The sequence below is a fragment of the Triticum dicoccoides genome, chromosome 4A (assembly GCF_002162155.2).
Source record: "Triticum dicoccoides isolate Atlit2015 ecotype Zavitan chromosome 4A, WEW_v2.0, whole genome shotgun sequence".
Taxonomy (NCBI): Eukaryota; Viridiplantae; Streptophyta; class Magnoliopsida; order Poales; family Poaceae; genus Triticum; species Triticum dicoccoides.
This window is the reverse complement of record NC_041386.1, coordinates 280,489,598-280,507,570: the sequence shown is the minus strand read 5'-3', so window position 1 is coordinate 280,507,570 and position 17,973 is coordinate 280,489,598.

The window sequence follows — 17,973 nt, the reverse complement described above, 5'->3', positions numbered from 1 at the left end:
TGACTTTGCCATGTGATCAAACAACTGAAATACCAACAATTTTGAGTGCACCCATTGAATTAACTATTGATGCAAAAGAACCAATGTTTAATCATTTTGATATGACCTCTAATCTTGGTGATGATTCTGTGTTGAATGACTTATTGCATGTTTGCTTATTTAAGCATGTTGTAGCATGTAAATTTGATGCAAGTAAGGTTTATTCACCAATGTTGGGATGGTTTAATGATGAACATTGTCAATCTTTTCAAATGAATAAGAGCTTCACTTATATGTGCAAACTGAGTTGCAATATTTTCATGCCTTCTACTTCTTGTGCTAATTTTTTGGCTTTAGATTTTATGAACTATGCAAGTTACTCATCTATTCATGTGTCATATATGCAAAAATCAAGGGAAGTAAAAATGGATGACATATACATATACAACATATACACCTTGTCTCTTTTGTTAGCCACATTTCAGATTAAGCAACGCCGAGGACGGCTTTATTTTCAAGAAGGGGAGGATGATGAGGACATGACTACCTTGGATATGACCAAAAATATTGCATATATGCATATTTGTCAGGTGATTTCTAGTGCAAACTATTCAATAATCTATTTATGTTATCCAAAACAAAAATACTTCACACACTTCTGTGTTTTGTCTAATTGCAGGTGTATGGGACATTTGTACAATCCACATATGAAGATAAGGAAGAAAGAGATGTTTATTTGCTGTTCAAAAAGTTCTCTCACGTCACTTTTGGCCCAAGAGAAGATAGAGTCCAAGTCTCTCACGTTCTGGATTCAGATTCGGACTGCACAGACACACCTGACTCAAAACGCACACAAGTTTTTCATACGGACTCCAAATTGGGTGATTCTTTTTTTGTTGGAAACTAGATTTCGTGCACTTTCCAACCCAATTGGAATCACCTTCAAATTCATCCGGAGCGTTGAGTTGTGGACGAAACAATCTGATGCTACAGCAGAATCCGAGTCAAACTACAAGTCCAAAGGTGTTACATCACCTCCACTTGGGCCCATTGGCCTTGTACGACCTAGATTTAGTTTTAGGCTGCCTTGGGACGTCCTCCCACCTCCTTGGCCGCCACCCCTTGCTTCTATATAAGTAGATCCATCTAGTAGCTTTTCCTTGGGATTTGTTTAGTTAAAAGTTAGCCATTGCAACTTCGTGTACTTCGTTTGTGTCCAACGACCAGACCAAGACCGCTTACGGATCCCCACCTTTATCAATACTTCATATATACTCGCAATATTCAGATTGCTTTTATCATATTCTTGCTTGTTCTTCGGCGTGGTCAATAACCTCTCGGAGTTGGTTTAGCGATTGCTAAGGCGCAACGTCGTGCACGTTTGTAGTCGGATCGTCAAAGTCGTCTCCACCAAATCGATAGTTATCATCTCATCGAAAGATCGGGACCCTCGCCTTTATCAGCACATGGTGGAAATTGGTGGATGGGATGGTGGACAGCGGATGGGATAATGATGCAGCGGCTGCGTGACTAATGTGAACAGAACTCGAAACTCTAAAGGAACTAGACACTAAGACCAGCAACTCGACACGGCGATGCAACCGATAATTCAATAATGCAAACAATGAAAAGAAAATTACAAAGGCTCAGTCTAGCTAGGACAAAGGATGAATAGATCTAACTTTTGTTTTGTGGCTTTTTCTTGGACAATAGGTAAGAAAATAAATCTAATCTAGGAAAAACTGGAAATTCTCACCGAGCAACCTGAAAACTGATACCACTTGATAGAGGCGAGGGTCCCGATCTTTCGATGAGATGATAACTATCGATTTGGTGGAGACGACTTTGACGATCCGACTACAAACGTGCACGACGTTGCGCCTTAGCAATCGCTAAACCAATCTTCTGAGGTTACTGACGATGCCGGAAGCACGGTCAGCCTGACCACGAAGGTCTATTCCTGCAAGATATCGAAGAACAAGCAAGAATATGATAAAGCAATCTGAATATTGCAAAGATATATGAGGTATTGATAATGGTGGGGATCCGGAAGCGGTCTTGGTCTGGTCGTTGGACACAAACGAAGTACACGAAGTTACAATGGCTAACTTTTAACTAAACAAATCCCAAGGGAAAAGCTACTAGATGGATCTACTTATATAGGAGCAAGGGGAGGCGGCCTAGGAGGTGGGAGGACATCCCAAGGCAGCCTAAAACTAACCCTAGGTCGTACAAGGCCAATGGGCCCAAGTGGAGGTGATGCAACACCTTTGGACTTGTTGTTTGACTCGGATTCTGCTGCAGCGTCTGATTGTTTCGTCGATATCTCAACGCTCCGGAATAATTTGAAGGTGAATCCTATTGGTCTAGAAAGAGCATAAAATCTAGAATCCAACAAAAGAAGAATCACCCAATTCGGAGTCCGTATGAAAAAGTTGTTGGCATTTTGAGTCAGATATGTCTGTGCAGTCCGAATCTGAATCCAGAACGTGAGAGACTTGGACTCTATCTTCTCTTGGCCCAAAAGTGACGTGAGAGAACTTTTTGAACAACACTTAAACATCTTTTTCTCCCTAATCTTCATTTGTGAATTGTACAAATATCCCATACACCTGACAAATATGCATGTATGCAATATTTTTGGTCGTATCCAAGGTAGTCATGTCCTCATCAGTGTGCATTTTAGTATCGCTACATATGCTAATTATGTTGATTGTGATGTTGTACCCATGCAAGCATGTTCCTTATTACTTGGTAGACCATGGCAATTCGACAAATATTCTGTACACCATGGTAGAAACAATCAGTATACTGTTATTCATAAGGATAAGCATACAATTTTGCTTCCTATGACTCCTAAACACATTTTGAAAGATGATATTAATAGAGCTAGTAAAGCAAAACATGAGCAACAATAGAGTGAAAATCAGATTGTGGCAAAAGAATTTAAGTAAAAAATGAAGCATAATAACAAACCATCATCTAGTGCTGCATCTGAAATTAAGTTGAAAAGCGGATGTTTACTTGCCACCAAATCTGATATTGATGATCCCTAGATTTTAGCAAATCTGTTTGCTATACTTTTTTGTGTAAAGAGGCATTATTTTCATTCGATAACGTGCCTTCCTCTTTGCCTCCTCCTGTCACTAAAATCTTGCATGAGTTCGCTGATGTCTTTCCACAAGACATGCCACCGGGATTACCACCTATTTGAGGGATTGAGCATAAGATTAAATTAATTCCCAGTGCATCGCCACCCAACCGTGCTCCATACTGTACCAATACAGAGGAGATGAAGGACATTATGTGTCAAGTACGGGAGCTGCTCGACAAAGGTTACATACGCGATTCTCTTAGTCCTTGTGTTGTTCCTATTATTTTAGTGCCGAAAAAGGATGGTACATCACGTTTGTGTGTTGATTGTAGAGGCATTAATAATATTACTATTCGTTATCGTCATCCTATTCCTAGGCTAGATGATATGCTTGATAAATTGAGTGGCTCTACAATAATCTCCAAAGTTGATTTGCGTAGTGGATACCATCAAATTCGTATGAAAATTGGGAGACGAATGGAAAACAACATTTAAAACTAAGTTTGGATTATATGAGTGGTTAGTCATGCCTTTTGGGTTAACTAATGCTCCAAGTACTTTCATGAGATTAATGAACAAAGTTTTATGAGCTTTGATTGCATGATTTGTGGTAGTTTACTTTGATGATATACTGATTTATAGCAGATCTTTGGAAGAACATTTACGTGTTGTTTTCATTGCTCTATGTGATGCATATTTGTTTGGTAATCTTGGGAAGTGCACCTTTTGCAACGACCGAGTATCTTTTCTTGGTTGTGTTGTTACTCCACAGGGAATTGAAGTTCATAAAGCCAAGATTGAAGCTATTGAGAGATGGCTGCAGCCGAAAACAGTCACACAAGTGAGGAGTTTTCTTGGACTCGCAAGTTTCTATAGGCATTTTGCGAGAGATTTCACCACCATTGCTGCACCTCTCAATGAGCTTACAAAGAAGGATGTGCCTTTTATTAGGGGTACTACATGGGAAGAAGCCTTCACGGTATTGAAAGTGGAATTTTAATAAGACTTTTGAGCTTGAATGTGATGCTAGTGGAATTGGATTAGCAGGTGTGTTATTACAAGATTGCAAACCTGTTGCATACTTTTCTAAAAAATTGAGTGGGCCTAGTCTGAATTATTCTACTTATGTGTAGCGACCCGACCTCAAACGGTCAAGTCACTGTGCTTCAGTGTTATCCCTGGATCGGTAATGCTGACACACACAGTACTCGAAGATTTGTAACAGAGTAGCAATCACACACTTATTACATCGAATGTCTCCAAAGAGAACTTATTACAATAAATATGGCTTAAGGCCATCTAATATGATAACAGCGGAAGGCTTGGAAGATAAAGCGAGTCCATCAACTCCAACGGCATAGCTGAGCTGCGCGGCAATGACCTAACGAACCTTACTCCTTGTCTGAAAAGTCTGCAACATAATATGTTGCAGCCCGAAAACGGGTCAGCACATGGAATGTGCTGGCAAAGTAACATAGTAAAGCAAGAATAGAATAATGCTATCACTACATGCATATTTCGCTGGTGGAAAGCTCTATGGTTATAGTTTTTGCGACAAGCCAATTTTTCCCTACAACAAAGGAATAGATTTTAATTTAACTATCATGGTAGTTGAAACATCATTGAGAAGGTTCCTCCAACTCAATCCCAATTAAAGTAATTATCAACCCAACAATATTAAGTTAAGAAGTGATGAGATACTTAAGATACTCCAAGTACTAGATACTCAAGATGTCCATAACCGGGGACATGGCTAACCATGATTAGTTTGTACACTCTGCAGAGGTTTGCACACTTTCCCCACAAGACTCGATCGCCTCCGTTGGATTTCTCGCACTACATGGTGTTTGAGAAACGGATGACCGAGACACAGTCTTTCAGGAACATTAACTCTCTACTTCGGGCAGACCATACCAAACCTACAACCCACTACCTGCTGATCCACCTCTTCAAGAGCTTCACGTAACTTACTCAACTATGCTAGAGCCCATAATAGCTTGTGGCTGCACACGGAAGTTTCTAGCATGAATCATCTCAGTTCCCTTTGAGCCTGGGTGGCGGTCCATAGGAAAATCACACGGAACCCTGGGATTTCCAAAAATACAGGCAACACTGGGTACTCTAGGTGCCTCAATCCACCTAGATGTGCATTCAAGTTGCCACCTTAAGTTAAACCATTAATTAACAATCTCACATCTGTCATGGATTTCAGTCACCCAAACCACGTCTACGAGCATATCATAGCAATATAAGTAGGGTAATAGGTTCTACCTCATCAACTATTTCCCAACCCACATGTTAATGGCATCCTAATCATGCAATGTTTGAGGATTGGAACTAATGCATAAAAAATGGGTGATAAAGGGGTATGATCAAAGTGTTACTTGCCTTGCTGATGATCCACGAAACCTAGGGACTCCAAATAACACGCTTCGCACTCCGGGAATTCTATCGCAAACAAACAATAGCATACATAAGCAATCAAGCAAAGAAGCACGGGGTAAATCTCAAATAAGAAGATCTATCAGAAAGTTCAACTTAAGAACTCCGGTTGCAAAAAGAATCCAATCAAACGGAGCAACGAAACTCAAACGGCGAAAGAAACAAGATCCGTTTACTAACCTGGACTAAGGTCAAATTTTACAATAGAAAAATCTTGTTTAAGTTGATCAAACAGAAAGAGGGTCTCGAGACGAAGATCTAGGCGCTTGAATCACCTGATTCCGATAAACGAGCGAAAAGATAAACTGAAACGGAAATCGGATCAGAAATCATGATCAGAAATAATTGCGGAAAAATCCGATAAAAGAAAGCTGACAAAAAGGCTAACGAACGAGCATTCGTTGTCTGTAACTAACGAGCGAAAACCGTTCATTAAAATGAACGTACGAACGAACATTAACTAAAGAGAAGAACCGGGAAAAATCGGCGAATCGATCTAAAAAACCAAACTAGGTTTTTCAAAAAAACCGAAACGGTTTCTTTTACAAAAAACCGGCGGTGAACGACTACCTCACCGGGTCCGGCGAGACGCGGGAGCGGCAGCGGGGCGAGGCAGCATGGCGCGGGAGCGGCGGCCGCGAGGCGCGGTAGAGGCGGCGGCGCGACTGCGGTGGCGGGGCTGCGGGCGGCGGGGTGGGTGGTGGTGGCAGGGGGCTTAGGTATTTAAAGAGGGAAGGGGGAGGTGGCTTGGGGGAGGGGCAAGGCGGCGGGGAGGCGGGGTCCGGCCCGAACTCCGTCTGAGTCGGTGGTGGCACTGTGCTGGCGCGGGACGAGGGGGATGGGAAGATGGGCCGGCCCGACTAGGTTTCGGCCAAGTCGGCGCCCGAAGACTCTTTTTGTAAAACAATTCCGTCGAACAGAATTAAAATCCTTGAAAATAAAATAAAAATCTAAAAATGCCAAAACAAATTTTCACCGTCTAAATAAAATATTTAGAACGAGATAAACATTTTCTTGGCCCCAAAATGCAATTTTGAAAACGTGCAATTTTTCTAATGCAAACAAAATTGCAATAAAATCCAAATAAAAACAAATATTTGATTTTAACATTTTTCCTCCAACATTTCAATTATTTTGGAGAAGTCATATTATCTCCTCTCATATACTTTAATATTAAATATTTTCGGAGGGAAAAATAATTAAAACCAAAAATCCTCGTTTCAATATTTGATAAAAATCAAATTTGAAAACCGGGGAAATCCCCAACTCTCTCCGAGGGTCCTTGAGTTGCTTAGGATTTCGAGGATCGCGAGACGAAATGCAATAAAATATGATATGCAAGAATGATCTATATATAACATTCCAAATTGAAAATTTGGGATGTTACAAACCTACCCCCCTTAAGATGAATCTCGCCCTCGAGATTCGGGTTGGCTAGAAAATAGGTGTGGGTGGTCTTTGCGAAGATCATCCTCTCGTTCCCAGGTGGCTTCATCCTCGGTATGGTGGCTCCACTGAACTTTGCAAAACTTGATAACCTTGCTACGGGTGACTCGACTAGCAAACTCCAAAATCTTGACTGGCTTCTCCTCATAATCAAATCATTGTCCAACTGAATCGCCTCCAAGGGTACGGTATCTCTTAGCGGTATATCGGCCATCTCAGCATGGCACTTCTTCAACTGGGAAACGTGAAACACATCGTGAACTCCTGACAGTCCTTCAGGTAACTCCAACTTGTAGGCAACTTCTCCCATCCATTCCAAAACACCATACGGTCCTACAAATCTCGAGGCTAACCTTCCCTTAACTCCAAAACGTTTCACTCCTCGCAAAGGTGATACTCGCAGATATGCTCTGTCTCTAATTTCATAGGTTACCTCCTTGCGTTTCAAATCTGCATAACTCTTCTGTCTGGACTGAGCTATCTTCAGTCTATCTCGAATCAGTTTAACCTTCTCCTCAGACTCTTTGATCAAGTCTGGTCCAAACAACTGTCGGTCTCCAACTTCATCCCACATCAACGGTGTTCTGCACCTTTGTCCATACAGGGCTTCGAATGGTGCCATCTTCAGACTGGCTTGGTAACTATTGTTGTATGATAACTCTGCGTAAGGCAGATTGTCATCCCAACTAGATCCATAATCTAGCGCACAGGCCCACAACATGTCCTCCAGAATCTGGTTGACTCTCTTGGTCTTTCCATTTGTCTGCGGGTGAAATGTTGTACTGAACTCCAATCTTGTTCCCAAAGTCTGGTGCAGCTGATGCCAAAACTTTGAGGTAAATTGTGTTCCTCTATTTGATACGATGGTCCTCTAAACTCCATGCAGACATACGATCCTGGTCATATATATCTTGGGCAACTTTGCACTGGTATAAGTTGTTTTCACTGGGATAAAGTGTGCCATTTTGGTCAAGCAGTCAACTACTACCCATATAGAATCATAACCTGATTTGTTCCTTGGTATTCCGGTGATAAATCCATGCCAAGTTTATCCCACTTCCATTCGGGTATCGGCATAGGCTGTAGCAACCCTGCTGGCTTTTGATGCTCTGCCTTCACTCTCTGACATGCATCACATACAGCTACATACTCGGCGATATCCTTCTTCATCCTTGTCCACCAGAAACGTTCCATCAAATCCAAATACATCTTGGTGTTTCCGGGGTGTATCGAGTATGGTGAGTCATGAGCCTTCTGAAGTATTAATTTCCTGATCTCTTTGTTATTGAGCACATAAACACGGTCCTCAAACCATAAGGTGTCGTGCTCATCCTTACGAAAACCTTTGGCCTTTCCTTCGCTCATTCTCTCTTTTATCTCCGCAATCTCTTTGTCATCCTTCTGAGCTTCTCAGATCTTTCCCAACAATGTAGACTGAACCTCCATTGTTGCAACAAAACCTCTAGGAACAATCTCCAATTGAAGTTCCCGGAGATCCTCTGCTAACTCCTTCGGCAATCCCGTGCTCTCTAGGGTATTAGAATAACTCTTCCGGCTCAAAGCGTCTACTACGACATTGGCCTTTCCTGGATGATAGTGCAGCTTCATGTCATAATCCTTTATAAGCTCCAACCATCTCCTCTGCCTAAGGTTCAACTCCTTCTGTGTGAAAATGTACTTCAAACTCTTATGATCTGTGTACACATCACAACGGTTTCCAATAAGGTAATGTCTCCAAGTCTTCAACACATGCACTACGGTTGCTAGCTCCAAGTCATGCGTGGCATACTTCAACTCGTGAGCCTTTAGTTGTCATGAGGCATATGAAACAACTCTTCCGTCCTGCATAAGCACACTTCCAAGTCCTAAGCGTGAGACGTCGCAATACACTTGGAAATCCTTACGTATATCTAGCAGTGTCAGCACTGGGGCTGTAGTCAAACGTTTCTTCAGCTCCTGGAAACTTGCCTCGCAATCTTCCATCCATTTAAACTTGGTATCCTTCTTCAATAATTCTGTCATTGGCTTTGCGATCTTGGAAAAATTCTCAATGAATCTCCGATAGTATCTTGTGAGTCCAAGAAAACTGCGGATCTCGCTAACTGAAGTGGGTGCCAACCATTCAGTGACTGACTGAACCTTGGTGGGGTCTACTGCTATACCCTCTCCTGATATAACATGTCCAAGGAATCCGACTTCCTTCAACCAAAACTCGCATTTATTGAACTTGGCATACAACTGGTGTTCCCTGAGTTTCTCGAGAACTAAACACAAATGCTCCTTGTGTTCCTCTTCATTCTTCGAGTATACCATTATATCATCAATGAACACCACAACAAACTTATCCAAATATTCCATGAATACTTTGTTCATCATGCTCATGAAATAGGCAGGGGCGTTAGTCAGTCCAAACGACATGACCGTATATTCATACAGACCGTACCGTGTGGTGAATGTTGTCTTGGGTATATCCTTCTCTCGAATCTTTAACTGATGGTATCCTGATCGCAAATCGATCTTCGAAAATACCTTAGCTCCTTGCAGCTGGTCAAACAGATCATTGATCATCGGCAATGGGTACTTGTTCTTGATCGTCACTTCATTCAAGGCCCGATAATCAACAACCATTCTTAAAGACTTATCCTTCTTCTCAACCAAAAGTACTGGGGCTCCCCATGGTGATGAACTCTGTCGAATGTAACCTTTCCCCAATAACTCCTTGATCTGTTTCTTAATCTTCTCCAGATCATTCGCGGGCATCTGATAGGGTCTCTTGGATATTGGCCCTGTACCTAGCAATAGCTCTATCAAAAACTTGATATCTCGATCCGGTGGCATGCCTGGTAACTCCTCTGGGAAAACATCCGAGTAATCCTTTACTACAGGCACTTCCTCCTGAACAACTCCTGTGAGGGTATTTACTTGGCTACTTCTTGGCGCATGCCTAGATACATACTTGATGCTTTTTCCCTCACGGGTGGTGAGGCAAATTGATCTACTAACACAGTCAATGCTTCCTCCGTACTTTGACATTCAGTCCATTCCTAATATCACATCCAATCCTTGTGACTCCAAGATAATTAGGTCAGACGGAAAAACATGGTTGCCAATGGTTAAGGGTATCTGGTCGCACCATCGACTAGCCATATACTCTGCTCTAGGTGAACTTACTAACAGAGGGGTCCTAAGGGTTTGGGTCGGTAGTTTAATCTTATCCACGAATTCCCTTGATATGTATGAATGCGATGCACCAGTATCAAAAAGAACAAGAGCGGTAAATGACTTAACCAAAAACTTACCTATAACCACGTCTGGCTGCTCTTCAACCTCTTCCACGTTAACATGGTTCACTTGTCCTTTGTTGAATGGATTAGGCTTCTTCCCAGCGCTCCCATGTCCGTTTCCATTCTTCCCTTCAGGGCTTGCTCCATTTGTATTCCCTTGTCCAAGTAACGTGGCTTAGGTCTCTCTTGGTGGGTGTGGCTGGATTGGGGCGGTTCTGATTGTTGCTTGCTCCATTTCCATTCCCATTCCTTGGGACAGTATGATTATGCTTACTTCCTCCATTATGGGTGTGGCCTCCATGGTTATGAACAAGTCCTCCCGAGTTCGGGGATAGGCGAGGCTTCTGCTGAGCTCCTGAGTTATACCTCCCTTGTCCATACTTCCTCTTACGGTTCTCAATCTGCTAATTCCCTTCAATCATAAGAGCCTTATCTACCAACTCCTAGTAGTTGTCACCATCAACTGCATGCTCATCTCATCATTCAGCCCTTCCTTAAACCTCTCCTGCTTTGCGGCATCTGTGGATACATCATCAGGGCATAGCGAGATAACATGCTAAACTCATCCGCGTACTGAGCCACAATACGGTTCCCCTGGCGCAAGTTGTGAAACTCACGCTTCTTCATACTCATAGCTCCAGTTCAGACATGGGCTGTACGGAAGGCTTGCTGAAACTGGTCCCATGTCACCGTGGCTATAGGGTAGGTGACAGTGTAATTCTCCCACCATGAGGCTGCTGGTCCATCCAACTGATGTGCGGCAAAACGCACCTTCTCGGCATCGGTACATCCTGCAATGGTTAACTCCCTTCCAATCCTGCGGAGCCAATCATCTGCTACTATAGGCTCGATGCTACTGGAAAACACCGGTGGTTGCAACCTCAGAAAACGGGCTAAGTTGTCAACTGGTGGTGGTGGTGGATTGTTGTTGTTGTTGTTGTCTTGGTTCTGGACTAACAACTGCATCAGGGTATTCTGCTGCTGGATCAACTGAGTGAGCTCGGGTGGGAAAGCGAATCCGGGGTCACGTCTCGGAGCCATCTGATGGATTTAGAGGGGAGAGATTAGAATAGAATGAGGTCTAATGAGAAAGCACTACCCATATGCACATGAGACAAACACAATCATTTCACTCAATCAAGCAAGCAAGGGCAAACAATCGGTCTAGAACTATCGGGAAAGTGCTCAGACTACACTATTTACATGGTGGAATACTACTACTGATGTGGTGGTCTACTAAAAATATTCCTCGGTTGAAGACTCCATGATATCTGCTCCAGCTTCATCTTCACAGCCATCATTGCTAAGGTCGGAATTGGTGTCGTCGATGATGATGTAGTCCTCCTGACAAATCTCCTTGGGTTCTTCGTCTTCTTCTACTGGTGCGGGGTCTCCCATGAATACTCCGATCTTCTTAATCAGGTCATCATTCTTCTCCAATAGTGTCGCAATTTCCTCCTCATATCCACCGCGTGTAGACTTAAGTTCTTCTTCCAGTGTGATGATCCTTGTCTTCGCCTTCTTCAGATCTATCATGCCTGCGCACATTTGATTCTCCTGGCGTCGAATGTGCTGGTTTAGTTCCTGGATGAAAGCTGCAATTGATCTACCTTTCCTTGTGCTGATCATCTCCCATTGCTCATCTCGGTGCCCACGGATCTGGTAGATAGTATCCTTAAGCTCCTTTTGGTAAACTTCTTCAATGCGTCCCGTGGTGATGTGAGCTGCCATACTCTTTCCTAGACTCGAGGTTCGTGCATCAAATGAAAACTCTATGGGTTTAGTGACTGGCGTGAAGGTCCTTCCTGGAACTTGAACTTGAATCATCCATCGCTCCTCTTTTGGTAAAGTGGCGTTGTAAGTCTCGGTGAAGCTTGGTATTCATATGTTCAAGTACCTAGTGACTTCCTTCAAGTGTCGTCCAAAAGGTGTGTCTTCATCCGGTTGTGCAAACTTGTTCCTTGCATCCGCCATCCTAAAGAGTGGAAAATGGAGAGGAGTCAGAAATGAGAAGAGAATAGTGATCTATGGCTTTAGCTTGATGGTCGTGTCCTACACTCAGCGCGTGCTCTAATACCATCTTGTAGTGACCCAACCTCAAACGGTCAAGTCTCTGTGCTTCAGTGTCATCCCTGGATCGGTAATGCTGACACACACAGTACTCGAGGATTTATAAAAAAGTAGCAATCACACACTTATTACATCGAATGTCTCCAAAGAGAACTTATTACAATAAATATGTGAAAGTGCGTTATATCGACTAGAGGGGGGGTGAATAGGCGATTTTTATGAAAGTCTTCAAAACGTGGAAGTTATGAAGACAAACAGCAGAGATATGCCTATTACTATGCAGCGGAAGTTAGATTACACTAGACAAGCCATGGTCAAGTATTCAATAGAGTGAAAGCACAATGACAAGTAGCTGCAGTGTAATAAGGATCAGGTAGGAAGAAGTTACGAAGCCAAACAAATCATACAGTTACGTTGTGAAGACAAAGGATATAGCAGGCATGTAATGGCTTCACAATGAGTAACAGTAAGTAAAAGGAAGTGAAGATGAAACCAGTGACTCGTTGAAGACAATGATGTGTTGGACCAGTTCCAGTTGCTGTGACAACTGTACGTCTGGTTGGAGCGGCTAGGTATTTAAACCTTAGGACACACAGTCCCGGACACCCAGTCCTGAACACGCAGCTTAGGACACCAAGCCCTCACCATATTCTCCTTGAGCTAAGGTCACATAGTCCTCGCCCAATCACTCAGGTAAGTCTTCAAGGTAGACTCCCAAACCTTCATAGACTTCGTTCACTAGCAATCCACAATGTCTCTTGGATGCTCAGAACGCGACGCCTAACCATCTGGAGGATGCACGGTCCTCAAGTGTAATAAGTCTTCAGATCACTCAGACAAGAAGACTTAAGTGATGCCCAATTTACTCTGGCTCTGGGTGGTTAGGGCTTTCTCCTCGCTAGGAATTTTCTCTCAAAGGCTTCGAGGTGGGTTGTTCTGAAACGACAAAAGTCGTGCACTGAAATCTGAGCAGCCCCCCGCTTATGGTTGTAGGGGGTGGGCTATTTATAGCCACTTGGCAACCTGACCTGATTTGTTCGAAATGACCCTGGGTCACTAAGGAACTGACACGTGTTCCAACTGTCAGATTTCAAACTCACGTGACAGCTTTACTTGGGCTACAAGCAAAGCTGACTTGTCCGGCTCTGGACAAGATTCGCTCTCATTGTCTTCACTCGAAGACATAGGTTTTTGGTTTAGGCATCACTTCAGTCATTCTGACTGGTTCTCCTGGACCCCACTTAACAGTACGGTGGTTCCTATGACTCAACACAAAAGAAAAAGAACTACGAAAGATCTAAGTCTTCGATCTCCATAGGCTTCATATCGTGTCTTCTTTTGTCATAGTCTTCAATGTGAATATCTTCATATACCACCTTTGACTTCAATGTCTTCATACATTTTTAGGGGTCATCTCTGGTAGTAAAAGGGAATCAATGAGGGACTTCTACCTGTGTTATCCTGCAATTCTCACAAACACATTAGTCCCTCAACTAGGTTTGTCGTCAATACTCCAAAACCAACTAGGGGTGGCACTAGATGCACTTACAATCTCCCCCTTTTTGGTGATTGATGACAAACTAGTTGAAGTTTTCAACAGGGAATATAGTCTGTGAAATTGTAAAGGATAATGAATTGTCTTCATAAGTTGCAAGGGCTCCCCCTAAAGATGTGCATATAAGTTAATTTGCTTTTGGAATGCAAATGCACATGGCAGGTTGTACTTGTGGAGATCCACTTCAGCTTATGATGACAATCCACTATGCATGTGAAAGTATATGAAGATAATGACATGCATAATGGAAAATGGACGTCTGCAGAATGAGATAAGTGCGGAATTTATCGTCGCACATGCGGAATTTATCTTCGCAAAACAGGGTGGCAAACAAGTAGCAGACGATCATCTGGTTTAAGTGTTACAACTCATAAGAACAAAATGTAGCAAAAATGAGAGTTGTAAGCACGAAGCAAAATATAAGGCACCCGCCCATATGAACCCGCTTGAAGACTATCAATCTCATATGCTTCTCCCCCTTTTGTTAGTAATGACCAAAAAGGTTTGAAGACATAGAGTCTCTACTCGTTCCTATGAGGAGTAGGTGAAGCAGCAGGGTTGTTGATGTTGTTTGGCGGTGCAGAAGAGCTTGGAGGTGCTGAAGTAGATGGTGGTGAAGTAGCATCGTCTTCTTCCTCAATGATTCTGGCAGTGACTGTGGCAGCAGAGGAAGAAAACTCAGAGTCTTCAAGAGATGGAGTCCCCAGCAGCACAGCTCTTCGAGGAGGTGTGGAGTCAAACTTGAATCTCCAGTGAAGCCATCCTCTTGAAGATCAGCTTCAGAAAGCATCATCGTTAGCCCTTTCCATGTGCGGCGACAGGTTTCATGGGCAACGAAAGCGTTCTTGGTGGCAAGATTTCGGATGCAATTTACATCCACCAAGAGGATTTTCATCTGTCTCTTCAACCAGTCATGATGCCTATCCTGCTTTTGATGAAGGGCCACAAGAAGCTCTCAGTCGTTGAGAACACGAGTGCGCTTCTTGGGTCTTGAAGTAGTTGCACTGTCGGTGGCTTCAGTTGAAGCAGGGTGTGGTGCACGTGTAGTGCCAGCCAAAGGATACACCCTGGAGATGGCTTCAACACCTTCAACGTTTTGAGTGAAGCTCTGGTGTTCTGCATTCTGAAGACTCAGAGGTTGCTTGGCAGGTTTAGGATAGATGGCTTCAGCAGAGGTATCCACATCAGGCAAGAAGATCCGATGGTTGCGGGCTGAGGGCTGATACGAGATGGCAAAGTGAAGTTTGATCAGCCTCATGACCCAAGGAGCATAGAACTTTAAACCAAAAAGATCTAATCCCGATGCAGCTAGTTGGCGTATGAAGAAATCCTATGCATTGAAGCATTTGCCATGAAGGATACAGAATATTAGAGTCTTCATTGCACCCTCGATCTTGGCATTTGGAGAGTGTCCTTTAATGGGCCAGAGAGTCCGCCGGATGATGTGATAGATGGTCCTGGGCAGGTACTCAAGGTCTTCAACGAAGAACTCTGTGGGATAAGGGCATCGTGGGGCAATGGCTTCATCATGGAGAGCATCTGACTCATATTTGGTTCAGGCCTCTGAAATATGCTCTCAATAGCTTCAGTGTGTAGCCGACAGCCTTGCTCGAAGAATACGCCTGGAGTGGGCAGGCCAGTGAGCTCAATGATATCAAATGCATTGGCTTCGTGATGAACGTTGCCAGTCATCCACTCTAGGACCCAAGTCTTCGGATCTCTGTTGTATCCTTTGATGTGCAGTGTGGCATAGAATTGTAGCAGGAGCTCTTCGTTCCAATGCTCTTCATCAGTGACAAACTGCAGCAGACCCACTTGTTTGAAGCAATCCAATGCTTCCTCCAGACAGGGCAGACTAGCAATAGCTTCAACATCAAGGCGCTTGTGCGGGAAAATGCGACCTTGGTTGTTGATGAGGACATCAATACAATTGTTACACCCACAACCCCTGCTGCTATACATACTGGACCAATTACTAGAGCTCGTGCACGCCAACTAAATTACCAGGTACTTTCGTTTCTTGGTAATGATTCTAATGTTCATGAGAATATGATGCTGCCTAAATTGGATACATTTGTTTTGCTTACAAATGAAGGGCCTAGCTTGGAGAAGGATGAACATTGGAGCAAGAACAAGCATGGAGATGATGGCATGCGCAAGGGAAACAAGAACGGAGTTACAAGTGATGATTTCAGGACTTTGAAGCCACCATAATGGGTGCATGAAGCCTTGGACGAAATATACAAGATGCCACTTCATAAATTTCGTCCCGAGGCTATTTTAGGTGCTGCGTCACCTTATTATTGGGCCAGGCCCATGTAATTTCGAAATACATAAGTATAGGCTATTTTTAGAGTCCGTATGTGTGGGGAAACAAGAGATAGGGTTGATTTCGGACCCCTCCACCAAGGGCCACGAAATTCCCCCCCTCTTCCTCCATATATACAGCCCTTAGGGCATCGTTTAGACTTTGGGTTTTGTTTAGATTAAAAGTTCGCCATAGCTGCAACTTCGCGTACTTCGTTTGTGTTCAGCGACCAGACAAAGGCGTCACAGAACCCCACCTTGATCAATAAAGCTTTCATCTTATATTCGCAATATCCAGATTGCAATCTTAGTTTCTTGCTTGTTCTTCGTTTGCTCGCAGGAAACAGACCCTCGTGGTCAGGTTGATCGTGCTCCGGCGTGGTCAATAACCTCTCGGAGTTGGTTTAGCGATTGCTAAGGCGCGACGTCCTCGCACGTTCGTAGTCGGATCGTCAAAGTCGACTTCCACCAAAGCGAAATCCACCATCTCATCGAAAGACGGGACACCTCCGCCTCTATCAATTGGATACATTTGTTTTGCTTACAAATGAAGGGCCTAGCTTGGAGAAGGATGAACATTGGAGCAAGAACAAGCATGGAGATGATGGCATGCGCAAGGGGAACAAGAACGGAGTTACAAGTGATGATTTCAGGACTTTGAAGCCACCATAATGGGTGCATGAAGCCTTGGACGAAATATACAAGATGCCACTTCATAAATTTCGTCCCGAGGCTATTTTAGGTGCTGCGTCACCTTATTATTGGGCCAGGCCCATGTAATTTCGAAATACATAAGTATAGGCTATTTTTAGAGTCCGTATGTGTGGGGAAACAAGAGATAGGGTTGATTTCGGACTCCTCCACCAAGGGCCACGAAATTCCCCCCTCTTCCTCCATATATACAGCCCTTAGGGCATCGTTTAGACTTTGGGTTTTGTTTAGATTAAAAGTTCGCCATAGCTGCAACTTCGCGTACTTCGTTTGTGTTCAACGACCAGACAAAGGCATCACAGAACCCCACCTTGATCAATAAAGCTTTCATCTTATATTCGCAATATCCAGATTGCAATCTTAGTTTCTTGCTTGTTCTTCGTTTGCTCGCAGGAAACAGACCCTCGTGGTCAGGTTGATCGTGCTCCGGCGTGGTCAATAACCTCTCGGAGTTGGTTTAGCGATTGCTAAGGCGCGACGTCCTCGCACGTTCGTAGTCGGATCGTCAAAGTCGACTTCCACCAAAGCGATATCCATCATCTCATCGAAAGATCGGGACCCTCGCCTCTATCAAGTGGTATCAGATTTCCAGGTTGCTCGGTGAGATTTTACAATTTTTCGTAGTTTAGAACGCGTCTGTTCTTCATACCTACAGTCCACGAAAAAGCCACAAAAAAAAATTAGGGTTAGTTCATCATATCCGAACCAATCTGAGCCTTTGCATAATCTTTTTAGGGTTTTGCTTTGTTGAATTTGCGGTTGCATCGTCGTGTCTAGTTGCTGGTCTTAGAGTCTAGTCTTTTAGAGTTTCGAGTTCTGGTCATAAGTTGTCACGCCGCTGCCGCACCATCATCATCGCCCCTGCCATCTACCACCACCGCACCGAATCCGTATCCATATACCACCACCAATTCGTGTCCATATACCACCACCGATCCATATCCATATACTACCACCGCTACCACCACCGCTGCCATATACCACCACCATATATCCGCCACCAATCCGAGTTCTTTGCTTATTAGGTTTGTTTTCGGGATCCCTCTAGATTCCGATTCGTGTTTCCTTGCCGGAGTAGGTTTCGG